This window comes from Sebastes fasciatus, chromosome 4 (genome assembly GCF_043250625.1).
Source record: "Sebastes fasciatus isolate fSebFas1 chromosome 4, fSebFas1.pri, whole genome shotgun sequence".
NCBI lineage: Eukaryota > Metazoa > Chordata > Actinopteri > Perciformes > Sebastidae > Sebastes > Sebastes fasciatus.
In genome coordinates, this window is record NC_133798.1 from 22,821,565 (window position 1) to 22,835,323 (window position 13,759).

Consider the following 13,759-nt stretch of genomic DNA (forward strand, 5'->3'; position numbering starts at 1 on the left):
TATTTATATATATTTAAAAAAAAAAAAGTTTCTCTTCTTCTTATTATTATTTCATGACTTATTTGTGGATACTCTCCCTGTGTTGTATTCTCTACAATTTGAATTTTATGTGTCCATGATTGAGAATCAGTTAGGTCCTTTGTGGCCAGCTGTGGCTGTTTGTGTGTATGTTTTTGTCAGGTATGATTGACTGATGTTTTGTGTCACGGCTGAGTGTTGTTCAGAAAAACTAAAATTAACTTTCCCTGTATAGTGACTGTTCTCTTGATTATAGACAATTATTAAAAAGACCTTGATGATGTCCAACATTGTGGTACCAAACTGAAATATAAAAGCCTGGGTATTTGTTATTTTTGTTTTAATTAATTCAGGTCACCAGGACATTTTAGTGGTGTGAATTACCTGGTTCTGTTATAAATATTCTTTGTTATTGCATTTAATCTTGTGAATCTCTAATGTGATTCATGTGGCAAAATAAGGGTAGTGACTAAGTATGCATAGGAGTTTTAAGATTACAATAACAGTATAGCTATACAATGAGCTAACTTGGCTTGGCTTGCACCCTCGTCAAAGTCATATGCCCAAATTTGTTATTTACTGTAGACGCATCCTAATTTTATGTTTTAGTATCCCTCAGCAATTCACCTCACATGCGAAGGGATTATCAGATGTGGAGTATGCAATGATAATTTGGTAACAAAATTGGAATTCAGTTTGTGGGCTACAAATATAATTTTTTTTTCTCTTTGGTATTTGTGGATAAACATGCACAGGTACAGTGTATCGGTAGTATTAAAGACCACATCATCACATTAAATTATACATCATATTGAAATTTTAATCATTTCATTATATGTGCTACACATTTTGTGTGGTTAATTATACCATTTCCACCTATACATGGTAGGTCAAAATCTAATTTTGAACAGTTACACTAGTCACTTCAATAAGTCTTAGCTTTACCCTCAGTGACTAATCTTTGCCACTAGGTGGAGGCAGAGGCTTGTTTAAACACTGCAGTCTGGGGGGGATACCTTTATTGATAAAAAATCCACCATAACTCAATGTGCAACGCAAACTGGACCAAAGGCAGAGATGTAATGAGGAGAAATTTGCCAATTGAAATTATAATTATAAAAGCAAACTTTTAAGTTACATTTCCAGATGGTTCCAGATTTATCTGAATTTAGCAATGACATGCTGTTATGACCTGTAATTCAGGCAAAATTACATGTCTTTTTGATAGTGATATTCCCAAATTAATATGGTTGCAGTCACCTCTCAGGTGTGGCCTTATCGATAAATAATTCTAGAGAGTATAGAGCATGTCAGTCTATTTAGTTTGAAGTACTTTGAGCAACACTCACTTACAACTAAAAGGAGTCAACAAATGCGCTATAATTTTTCTTTTGGGGTTAGTTATAATTGCAATTTTACTATCAGACCTCACGGTTAAAAAAAAGAAAGAAAAGGCGGCTATAGATCTAATATAATGATGCTGCCTGGTTAATACCTCCTCTGTGTGCAGCGGATCATTCAGTGTAATTTCTAATTAACACATTGCTATTTACTCTGTTGGATCATTAGGCCTCATCACAAAAGGATAATCCAGTCAAATTGAGAGTTTATGCTTCCCTTCCACCTTCCACCATGGTGCTGTTTGCTAATGAGTCTTGTTGCAATTATCTAACAAATTAAGACAAATGTTGCCTGTTTAGCCAAGATAAATGTATTGTGCCAGGGTATAGCATTAACGCATATAACACAGATAGAAGAATGAGGTTTCTTGTAAAGTCTTTTCACAGTTATACCCCAAATGTCTCAGAAAATACTAAGATAAACAGCAGCATTTTGATTAATCTTAACTTTTGAGATATATATATATATATATATATTTTTAGCTTGTCCTCATCCTTACTTTTTTTATTATTTATGAAATTGTATGTGAAAATGCAAAATATGACAATAAGGAAGCTTTTTTTAATTTATTTTTTAGCAAAAATCTGACCAGAATATGATATTGTTAAGACAGAAAAAGCCAGTGCAAATAACCATAGTGAAAGAGCACTATTATAATGTTTGTGTTGCATCGTTCATTAAACCTATCTCGTCAATACACAGTTAAGTGTCAGGGAGTTGCTATTGTTGTTCATACAGTTCCACTGTATAGCAGTTGATTTAAAAAATAAAGTAGCGTTGTCTGATGCAGGACGTGTCTCCTTTTTAAAAGTAATACAAGAACTCCAGATCTCAGTGCAGATGCTGTAGCAGACCCCTCCTTTCATGATGAAAGGAGGGATGAACGTTGGGATCAGAGATGGAAGCTGTAACCTATTTGTGAAGCAGAATCATTAGGAGGGTTCTCCAACCAATTTCCATAAGTGGGGTAGCGGGATGTATTTAGGCTACTCGAAGTATATCACTAATGAGAAAAGACAAAAAGGATTCATGTGCATGTTTTATGCAATCTCTTTCTGGGTGTAGATGAATAATTATTTATGATTGCAAAGCCTAAAAGGGAGGCAAAAAGATAGCAACTGCAAAGAGACTGGTAAAAAATTTAAAGAGGAAGTTAAATGAATATTTAAGGGAAGATGAAATATTTAATGGAAACAAATGAGCAAAACATTTAAAACGGCATGATAAATAGTAGCGAGTGCCATTAAAATGACCCTCTTAATTTGTGCTATTTGCTGCAGTAGCCATGAGGTCTCATTCATACTCGAACTAATGCTGCGAACTGAGGACTCCGACAATGTTTTCAACATGCCACTCATTATATGAGGACATTGTGTCTGTAACCCAGGGCTGACCTCGTAGCTGAGAAATATTAGCCTTTGATTCAGTGGAGTTTGTATTGATGCCACAAGGCAGAAACTATTCATGTTTTATTGACCTTCTTCATGTTGAGGTTAGGTTTCTGAAAAAACACATAATGACATAAATTCTGAATATGGTTGCTGGTTAATTTCTCTGGAGACATTCTGCATAACGGTTTATGATAACATCAGGGTTTCACTCTGATTCTCTACACTACATTTTGTAAAATCTCAAACCTACCGATGTCAAAATAAAAATGATTAAATCGGCAAACAAATAATTATTCAAGTCAATGAGAACAATTATCTCAAAGACGCCTCTGAGACTTGGATGTGCATACTGAATTGATTAATTATCCTGCTAAAGATAATTGAGTGGAGCTGGATCTTTGACTGCTTCCTTTCAACGTTCCATTTTGATCTTGAAGTATATCATTTCCACCATCGGTTATAATATGTGGTCATCGTGCACACTTCTGTGTGTGTTCACAGAAATTGCCATGGTGTGATGACATGTGGGACCTTTTTAAATTTTAATTTTGCTGTCATCTTGCTCCGCACTACTCTACATTATTCCTGTATCATAAGGAAAAAAATCTAAAAATGTCCATGGCTAGAAATCAAAGGATATATCTGTGACTTAAACTTCATGAACCTTAGGTTTCACAATATATTCTAATCTTTATTAAATTGCCTATTAAATGTATTCAAATGTAGCAGTGTACCGACCTGAGTTCATCTGTCCGAGTTCAACTTTGTCAGTGATGCTGTGTCATGCCCTTACTAACCCGTGGGCAGACTATTACTTACTTCTGAGCCAGACAGAGATCATTACCTCTGTGAATGATGGCAAGGTAGCCCGAGCCCAACAGCTTTATTTCCCAGCTCAACTCGGCGGACGCGAGCCATCACATCCTGTTAACAATTCCATGGCTCCACCATAAAGATAAGCTCTCTCAATCAGCTCCGTCTGTCTCAATCGCCGCTGAAGGGGCCATCCGTCATCACTAGCCGGGACGGCAGCCCCTTCCATATTCACTTGTGATTGACACCGTTTAGATAATTCAGTCAGAAATCACTGGGCTGTTTATTTTCCTCTGCGGACCAGTGTAATGTTTTCTGATTAAGGGAGTTCATGAAATATTTATTCTTGATATCAGCATATTCAACTTCATGCAATGAGTCTTTTCACTCTGAGCAAATATTGGTCCATTTCATGTGGAATCTTTCAAATGGCCGAGATGAATTAAGTCAGAGGCTTTGACATTTTAATCAGAGTGAACATAAGAAGCCAATTGTCACTGTCACACCACATGAAGGTCATTTCAGTTGTTAAGGATCTGCTTGCCATAACATTTAATCGTTACATCCTAATGATTCGTTTACATGTGAGATCAGGTTGATATTTTATGTATAAGCACACATTCTATTCAAGGCCTTTTATTCTATTAACCTGTCCTGTCTTTATTGGATCCTTTCTAAGATAATTCCCATATGGCTTAGCCTTTGATAAATATGCTTTTAGGTCTATCTAATTAATGCATTCCGCCGTGATTTTCTTCACTTGTCACCCACTCTTTAACCTCATAGCGGAGGAACAGACTTTTCCTACTCAAATTAAAGGTCCTCTGAGACGCTGTACATGTGTGAGCTAATGATGTAGTGCGCTGTGCAGCCTGATATCTTATCTGGAGGGCCTTGTTGAAATGTTGTGAGTAGAAATGAATTACATGACCTCACTTTTATGGAGTGTGGATATATTCCAAGCAAACATGTTTTTAGTTTATTGTCTGTTCTTGACTGATAATTCTGACTTTTTTCAGTTGTGAATTCAGAGTTTTTTTTTTAGTAGAGGTTTGGTTGTGTTACAATCAAAATATCAAGCAGATATTTGCTTTGTGATTAGGTTCTCATTGTGGTTGAAATATGGAAGTGTTTGTTGCCATATTGCAGTTGATAGTGTTGGATGATTTGTACTAAAAGACTGTAACTCTTTACTTTAATTTGAATACAAGGTGAAAAAAATCAAACATAGCTACATTTAGATTCACGTGGGCACAGACCAACAAAGCGATGGCCTGGTGTTGAGACAGCATTTCTGAAAGGGACACAGGAGGATAGGCCTCCACTAGCTAAGTCTACTTTTTCCAAATTAATTAAACCAATTCAGCGTTTTTAAATGTACTGCTCAATTTTTCCTTTTACTGCCAGCATAACTGCAGTTTCCAGCCAAGTGACCAAGGGACCGTTCTTCGGTATAATGAATGGGGTAAGACGATGATCAGCATAGACTCACATTTTTCTAACTAAAATTGCTTAGTGAGAGAAAGGCCAGCTGTACTCTAAGGTATTACTATAAAATATGTTGCATAAGGTCTATAACATGTTATACCTTTATAACACACCATGCCATTATTTACGATAAAAACTATGGTTGCATCCAAAATTCCATACTAACATGAAAGTTAGTACGCTAAAACAGTATGTGAGATTTTTTAGTGCATCCAAAACGTATATTACAATATTACAGTATGGAATGCTGGACACTACACTGCCATAAATACCCCACAATGCAATGCGGTAGTGAAGACAACGTTCATAACAGACGTTGACAGACAGCTCTTTAACGTCCATAATGCTTCAATTTAAGTGTAGTTTAAGTAAGATTTCACTTTGCTAGGAGTAATATATATTTTAAATTCATTCAGACTTTGATTCTCACAAATCGTCATTTTGATCACATGAGGTTGGTACCGATTACCATGGTTACATGTCTCCAACCGGCAAGGAGGCACTCAGGAAATGACGACGTAAATAACTGCTCAATGCGTCCGAAAAGATACACACTACTGTTTGTTCACACAAAAGTATGCTGAATGATAGTACACATATTGGGTACTTAGTGCATAGTATTACACACACAGCGTTGGAAACTCCAATGTCATTTGATTCATCCAGCTGTCACCTGTTACTGTAAAATGTTGCAGTGTGAGTTAACAGCAAAATGGCTTTAAAAAGTCACTATAGGATGTGTTGTCTGTTTCTATGGTAACAAGACCCAGGGTGCCTGGTGCTTAAGCAGAGCCTTTACAAATAGTAAACATAGTCTTTATGCACATCCAGAGCAAAGGTTGTTAGGGAGGAACCGCTGAGGTTCTTGGGTGGTCAGTGAGAGTGTTGAATTCACTAACAAATAAGACAAATAAATGAGCATTTTATTGACTTTTATTCAGATCATCCAGAAAGAATAAACTGAAAAGAAACAGATTTTTTTTTCTCCCCCAAATGACCACTAAGATCAGATATATAGTTTTAAGAAGTGTGCAATTTACTGTTGTGATATACTGTAGTTAATATTAATTGATAAGCTTTAAGAATACACTCTGTACTCGTCTCGGAACACCATTGGACTGCAGATGTGAGATATGACTGTGATTTCTCAGTAATGCAAATTGCAGTCCTCAGTATTCAGTCAGTTGCCTCTGTTTGCCTTGTGGGGCCACCAACATGTGCAATTACCTAATGGAGTATCAAGTGCATTTATGTCGTCCGTAGGAATGATGGATTGAAATTTTCCACATCTCTGTCCAAAGAGAGGTTACCATTTAAAGGGGCGTCTGGTTATGATCTGTCCTTTTTAAAAATAGAATAAAACATGTCCTGAAACTGGGATTTTTCTCCCAACAGTTTGTATTATATCTTATGATAAGCACAACTTCTATTTTCACATCCTATTAAAGCTGAAGACATTCTGATTTACAGCATAACTGTAACATACCGTATAGATTTGTGGAATTTGTTTTGTATTTAGGTTATGTTATCAGAGTAAGTTTAGAGTCACTTAAGGTAATAGCAAAATGTTATTCATGTTTACTGTTGCTGTTAAAATAAGTAATTGAATACTGCCTAACTGAGTTCACATGGTCCACATTTCATGTATACAATATATAGATCAAGGTTCAACACTATTGATACAATACCGGGAAATGTTATATTACATCAGGTTCACCAAGGACACTAACACCAGCACACTACTTATAACTCAGTAAAGAGTTATCATGTTATTGAGGCAAATTATAATTTTGACAGTTGACTGAGCTATCAAATAAACTTTAGTACATCTGTTGTCAAAATGCCAAGAATCTTTCAAAGTCAAAGATTGATCAACCCCTCAGCCAACACGAAACTCTTTGAAGCATCCTTTTTATCTAGTGTGTCAGAAAAGCCTACCGGTAACTGTCAGTGCATGCATCTTACATCCAGTGAGCGATGAGAAAAAGCAAAACTTATAATTACTCTTTCTGTCACTTTTTTATGATAAATGTTTAAGTTACCATCCACACACAAAACAATAAATATTGTGCACAAAAGCTGCTATTTTCCCCCCACTCGGGCTTAGAATTTATCCACCATTACAGCCAAACAGTGTAACTACAAAAACTACTTTTCCTTGTCTTTTTAAAAAGATGAAATATTTTCTCTGCTATGTAATTCTCCTCTCTGTATTTCGAGAGATACTGACCTAAAAAGGTTGATCAAAGACTGTTGGAACTCAACAGCCTGCAGCAACCAATAAATTGGTCCATTCGATGTTTTGCACTGACAAATTATTCTCCAGAGTACTAACATTCTTGGTAGCAACTCAATTAGCAAGAGACAGATGTAGCAAGAATTCACATTTATGTTTCATAGACCTTTTCAATATTTTATTATTTCAGTGCATGTTAGCACGGACCCTTTTATGTCACAGAAATGATAACTATTTGCTAATTCTCACATAAAGTGATAGTTGTTTTGGTGCAGTTTTGTGGGGGGGAAACTACACTGTTTAAATCCCTTTAGGCTTTTACACAATGTTGGAATGGCCTTGAGCGTCCATATGCTTTAAAGTGGCTGTTAAAAGCCAATATTTCGTATTATCGCTGAGGGGGAGACCGGTCCCGCACACTGTCAATGTAAAGAGAAATGTCGACAAAGGAAAGCGGAAAAATCATACCTAGGAGAAAAATCACTTATTAATGTAACCCTTTGTGAAGTTTATATATTTAAACTTTATGAGTTCAGTTCATTTCAGTCTATCTTGTAACATGATCGTTGTCTTGTTGATAACTGACTGAAAGACTGCAAAGATCCATCCCCATTATTGCCATTAGTTTGAGTAAATAGTTGAAAAAGAATGACATTTTTTGATTAATCCTATTCTATTTTGTTTTGAATCTCATATCAGTCTGTTAGTTAGAATAGACTGTGATGAAAGTGCACTGAAAACACTGTACATTCATTGTTGTTTTTTAAAAAAAACAATGCCATCTACCTGGTCTTCTTCGCACCAGGGAATATAGACTGTCATTAATATGCATGGGTCCCTCTTGTCTATGTTTGGGTGTTTGATATTAACCCTCAGAAACACTGGTGACCTTTTGCACCAAACCATATGGTTAACAGTGAGCGATCTCCCTGCTGTTCAAGCATCATTTACCTCAGAAAAGACACGAAAACAGAGAGTGTCACAACATAACTCAATGAAGATGGGTAAAAGCATTGAAGGATTCGCTTCATAGAAGAAATGTAGATGGACCATAACTTGTATATATTCTTCATCTATTTATATATAGAATATTATGTAGCTCTTATACATAGTGGGCATCAATTCTTCAGTGTATTGTGTGTGTACTTATGGATTACAGAGCATCAACAACATAAATACATGATTATACTCATGTTATGAACATCAAACATTAGGGATTACCACCTTATCACCAGGAACTGAATCAAGTAAGCTACTGACGTACTGATAATGCATCTCTACAGACACAAATAACACTAGCATTTTTCTAAACACGCTGAGCCTTTGCATGTGGCGGCAGCAGTAAAAACACATGGTGCGCTTTCTGTTATGCAAATATGACATGCAACCAGAGCGCAATAACAGCTTTATAGTCTCACTGTACATTTGCTCGGAACATCTGAGAATACCAGACTGCATAATTAACTGCCAATGAAATGTTCCCCCGAGTCAGTCTTCTGCTTTATTAACAAAGTAATGACGTTATTTTTAATTGGCCCTTTCATTGTAAACCAAATTAGATAAAATGACATGGGCACATTTCTGAAGAACAGGACAGTGTATTGTCTTCTTAACCTTTGTATTTTCTAATGACATATGGTCAGGACAAAGGATATGTTCCTCATCAGAAGTAAAAATATGATCTAAAATATAGTTTTAATGAAAGTGCTGAAACAACCTTTATATACTTACACATTTAGGTGTAAGCCTACACTATTTTAGTGTAAGTCTATGACCTGTTTATTATTATAGGTGGGTATTATGTATTGTATAATATGGAAACATAGGTGTTTATTATGATGTGTATTATGAAAATATAGATTTGTGTAGGGCCAGGGCCATTTTTGTCTGTACAGTATTATTATTATTAATAATAATAATAATAATAATAATAACTTTATTTATATAGCACCTTTCAAAACAAGGTTACAAAGTGCTTTACAATATAAGCATGATACAAGTAATTAACATCCAGAACTTAAGATCTAAACAAGATAAAATCATATAAATAGTTACAATAATGCGCCATCAGTTAAGAATGAGCCATAATATAAAAGTGAGAGTATTGAGACATGTATATTGCATGAATATGTCAGTATTAGTGTTGATGAAAATTCAATAGTATTTTAAATGGATTTTAAGTTTAAGTATTTAATAAAGCGCTGATTTGAAAAAAAGAAAAATATAATTTTAATTTACTTTATTTGTATATGTTAGCACAGATTACATTACATACAGTTGTTAAAAAATACTGTAATTAGTGTTTTCACCACTTATTATTATTGTTTGCTTGTCTCTGACAGTGATTTGATTTCACATGCATGTGCAGTAATATTAGTATAGTAATTATATATAGCGTCGTAGACCTATATTCTACTTTATTTAATGCAGTCTACTGTAGCTGCCTGCAATAAAGTCACTGAGTGGCAACCAAAACATGATGTAGGGCTCCAACAGATGCAGAAACATAGTTGCGCTCATCACAGTTTGAGATGGAGTTGAAACTGTTTAATAATTTAGATCAAAGTAAAAAGTTAAAAAAACTGAAAGCAGAAGGTGCCCTTTGTGGCACAGCATGAAATTTTTCTGGCAGCATAGCTTAAAGAAGACAACCAAAGGGGTTGACGAGCAGTTATGAGGACATCAAACAGTTCTACCTCTTATTGAAGAAATACTAGAGATTTTGTGGTAATCGAGCCTGTCTTTTTGGCTGGCAGAGATCTCATAGCGGGTTGTTGCACTTAGCAGCAGGGAGGCACCAGTGGAGAACTATACCTGGATGGCTTTCCTAACCACAGACCTCTCCCAGAATGGATCATTAGCATCGTGCCAAAGATGGATGGCAACTTTCTGCACGACTTGCTGGCCGCCAGTGTAAGAGCCGGGCGCCGGCTTTCCTCTGGTCCCTTGGCCTGCCTGCTGACCTGCTCCTGGGTCTTAGTTAACATTCAGGGGGCCCTGACCTGAAAAGCAGGCTTGGCAGCAGAACCAAGGTCCCATCCTCCCCAAAGAAATTAGAGGTGGTAATCTTTCAGGAACAACTTGCTAACCTTCCCAGACCATGTAAATGCAATAGATGCAGCTGATTGCCCTGCTTCTGTTTTGCAGCCCCTCTGTGTCTCCCCTGTCACTGGCCAAGCCAGCTTCGTCTCCAATTTATGTGCATTTGACAGCTCAGAGGTGACAAATGATGGCTCGGGCTAAAAGAAGGTTACATTTAAACACAGCACAGGTCAATGGGGTAGATGGCTGAATGCTAAATCATTGTCAGGGAAACTAATGATACGGCATTATAAGACAACAGGGGCACGGAAAAAGATAAAGTGCAGGATGTCATGCTGATACTATAATCAACCAATGTCTGTTTCAACCACACATTCATCTTGATTTTGCATAGACATTCACATATTCGAGCCATTTCTGAATGGAAACACTGAGGAATCTCATTCGAATAGCTATTTATGTAGCTGGATCCTTTTGTGTGGCACAGGAATATCACCACATTATGGCTATATTATTATAGCTGGAAGTATAATGACCATTTATACCCGTCTCCCTGTAATACTACTGGGACCGTTCCAGTTCCACTGTAATTAAGACACAAAATACACTTTGTTAAGCATTAGAAACAAATATTTAATTCGTTGTGTCTAAGATCTGTTACACCTGCTGTAGCAATTTCAAAAACACACAGGAAGTGTGAATAACAAACACAGAAAGAGCCCGGGAACCGAAGCACGAGTTGTGGCATCTTGACAAGTCTTTAAGTAATTCTTACAAGAACAAACACCCCAAGGCTCACTTGCTTCATTGCTTAAGTCAAAACAGAGAGCACATACAGCCACTAGACTGCCATGGAAATAAGAATAGTAGTGCCCATTTGTTTTAATAAGAAAATTTAGGTTATTGAATAGTCATCACTGAGGAAAATATGAGCTTATTGTGTTGTTGGAAAGGGTTTAAAATCAATATGAATGTGGTTATACTGACATTAATATACAAAAGCATAATAGTGTAATTATTTGGATTTATTACTGAGATTGTTATCTGGACATTTCTTTTACAATTTTGTCTACATGATATGAATAAACACCAAAAATGTCATTTCAGTTTATCTACAATTTTTTTCACTAAAAGAAAAAGACAGTGTGGCAGCTAATAATAACTATTAGTACAACCTAACTCCATGTAGCTGGAGGTTATGTGGACACGGAGTGTCCAGGATCTCAAGGACGGCTCACACTCCCAGATTAAACAACATTCACTCTCTGTCAAATGCCTAGCTCCCAAAACTGCCAAGCCAGAGGAAAATGAGCCCCCACACGACCCTCGCTGTGGATGACAGGATGAAACACAAGACAGTAGTGCCTGAAGGAGACTCGGGATAACGAAATAATCTTTAATCTCTGTCCCTTCGAGGCACTTTCAACACCTGTTATTCTTGATGGCATTGTGAGAGAGGGCAGCTCGCAGATTCATTTTAAAGCCTGGTAATTATTACACTAATTATTCACTTCGGTGTGGGGTGATTACCAGTCCTCGTTCAGGTGAATACACGTCCGCTTGCACACCAGCTGAGGCCAGAGCAGCTCGGTGGAACAGTTGTTCCACTCCTTTTTCCCTTGCAGATATTTGACCTCTTGTCATGTTTGCAATCTGTACTTTGGGGGGAAGGGAGAAAAACAGCCAGAAACTTTTAATTGCTCAACAGAAGCAGGAGTGAAAAGCACAGGTTTGGCCATCTGTTCATCTCTTTAGCAAAGAAACTTCCTATTTAAACAGGTTGCATGGTTTCCACTGCATCCTGTGTGATGGATCTATTGGGGCATTCACACTCACAGCAGAGTTGTTGCTACGCCGTCCTACGTAACGATGAGACATTATTTCTCTTAAATTAATGAGTACCCATAGTATTTTTTCTCCGTCTCATCAATAATAAATGAATCAAGATATATTCTTTTCATTTAACGGGGTGCATTTATAATCAGAGCCTGGGGGTTTGAAAGCCTTTAAGACAAATATTTCTGCTCTTTGACTAGATTTAATTCAATTAGTAGAAATACAACATCAAATACTATGCCTCCATTAACAGATCTTTCATGTTAAAAATGAGTATCATGAATATTACATCTGTGGTCATATGAAAACAATTATTCTCTCATGCTGTGGAGATACAAAAAACTGCATAAGTAATTTCCCCACATTGTTCAGGTGGTGGTTAGTTTTAGATCTGACAGATATTAACTCCGGGCTGTAATGTTCACATAATTACAGGCTGTTTTAATATGAAATAACACTTCACAGAACCCATCTAAATGATCAGATGACAAATACTATCCAGAGGATCAAGTGGCAGTGAAAACAGAGCGTTTTACCCTTTAAGTTTTGGTGGGAAATGCTTTCACGATCACGTTTTTGCTCATCATCAATATTCTATATTATTGTTATTGTCAACAAATCCCTGAAAATACCAAATCCAACTTACTCTGTCTGTGGCCCTCAGCCTCAAGCCCATTCATTTATAATGAAGAAGTAAATGTTAAAAAACCCCACAAACGGTTACTTTAATTTTTAATTTTTTTTAAAAAGATTAAACAATTTATTAAAACAGCTGGGCTCTGTAGTTTTTTTTTTTTTTTTTTTTTTTTTTTTTAGCAAACATCACTCAAACCGAAGTAAATTGTGTTTTTGTTGGGGACTAGTGAGCAAGTGACTTATTTACGGCACCAGAACAGTGTTGGTGGGATTGACTCAAATACAGTGCCCATGCTAATCATAATAAAGGAACATTTTAGCCATTACAACTATGAGTTTCACCTGTGTTTTTTTTTGTAAATTTAAGAATCACGGTATATCAGGCTTTGGCTACACAGATAATACATGTTAGTAGGATAAAGTCATTGTTGGTTTTAGTCTTTTCATGGGTTTGATTGGCAATAGGATAAATATAGAATATCGTCCTTTAAGCACACAATCTAAGGGATGTAGAGTTTATGTTAAGATTTGGATTTACAGTGGTGTTTGTAATTGGGGCATAAACATACATAGGTAAAAGAAAGTCAAGTGTGAGAAAGGAAGGAGGAGGAAGAGCTTCACATGGTTTTCCTTATTAGAACGCGTAATCAACTGATTTAGTCCACCAGTGATCGGGGTGTTGATAAAAAGCTTTTTATATATTAAAACTGAGAGAAAAGAGTCGAGTATCATTTGAGATTTATCCAGATTACTTTGTATCCACCTTCAAAAGCAGATAAATAATGAAAAAAATACAAATAAAGATTCCATTGAATTACATTATGGTACAAATGAGTATTGGGCGATGGCAAATAATAACGCTATCATGATGCGTTCAAATGTAATCTTGTAAAATGTA

The 13,759-nt window shown here is 36.2% G+C and overlaps 1 long non-coding RNA gene across 2 annotated transcripts in view; it reads left to right on the top strand.

Annotated features, from left to right (window-relative positions):
* The window catches only part of LOC141766250 (uncharacterized), a 31,733-nt gene that overhangs the window by 3,591 nt on the left and 14,383 nt on the right, over nucleotides 1-13,759 (top strand). The gene's annotated exons all lie outside the window — the stretch shown is intronic.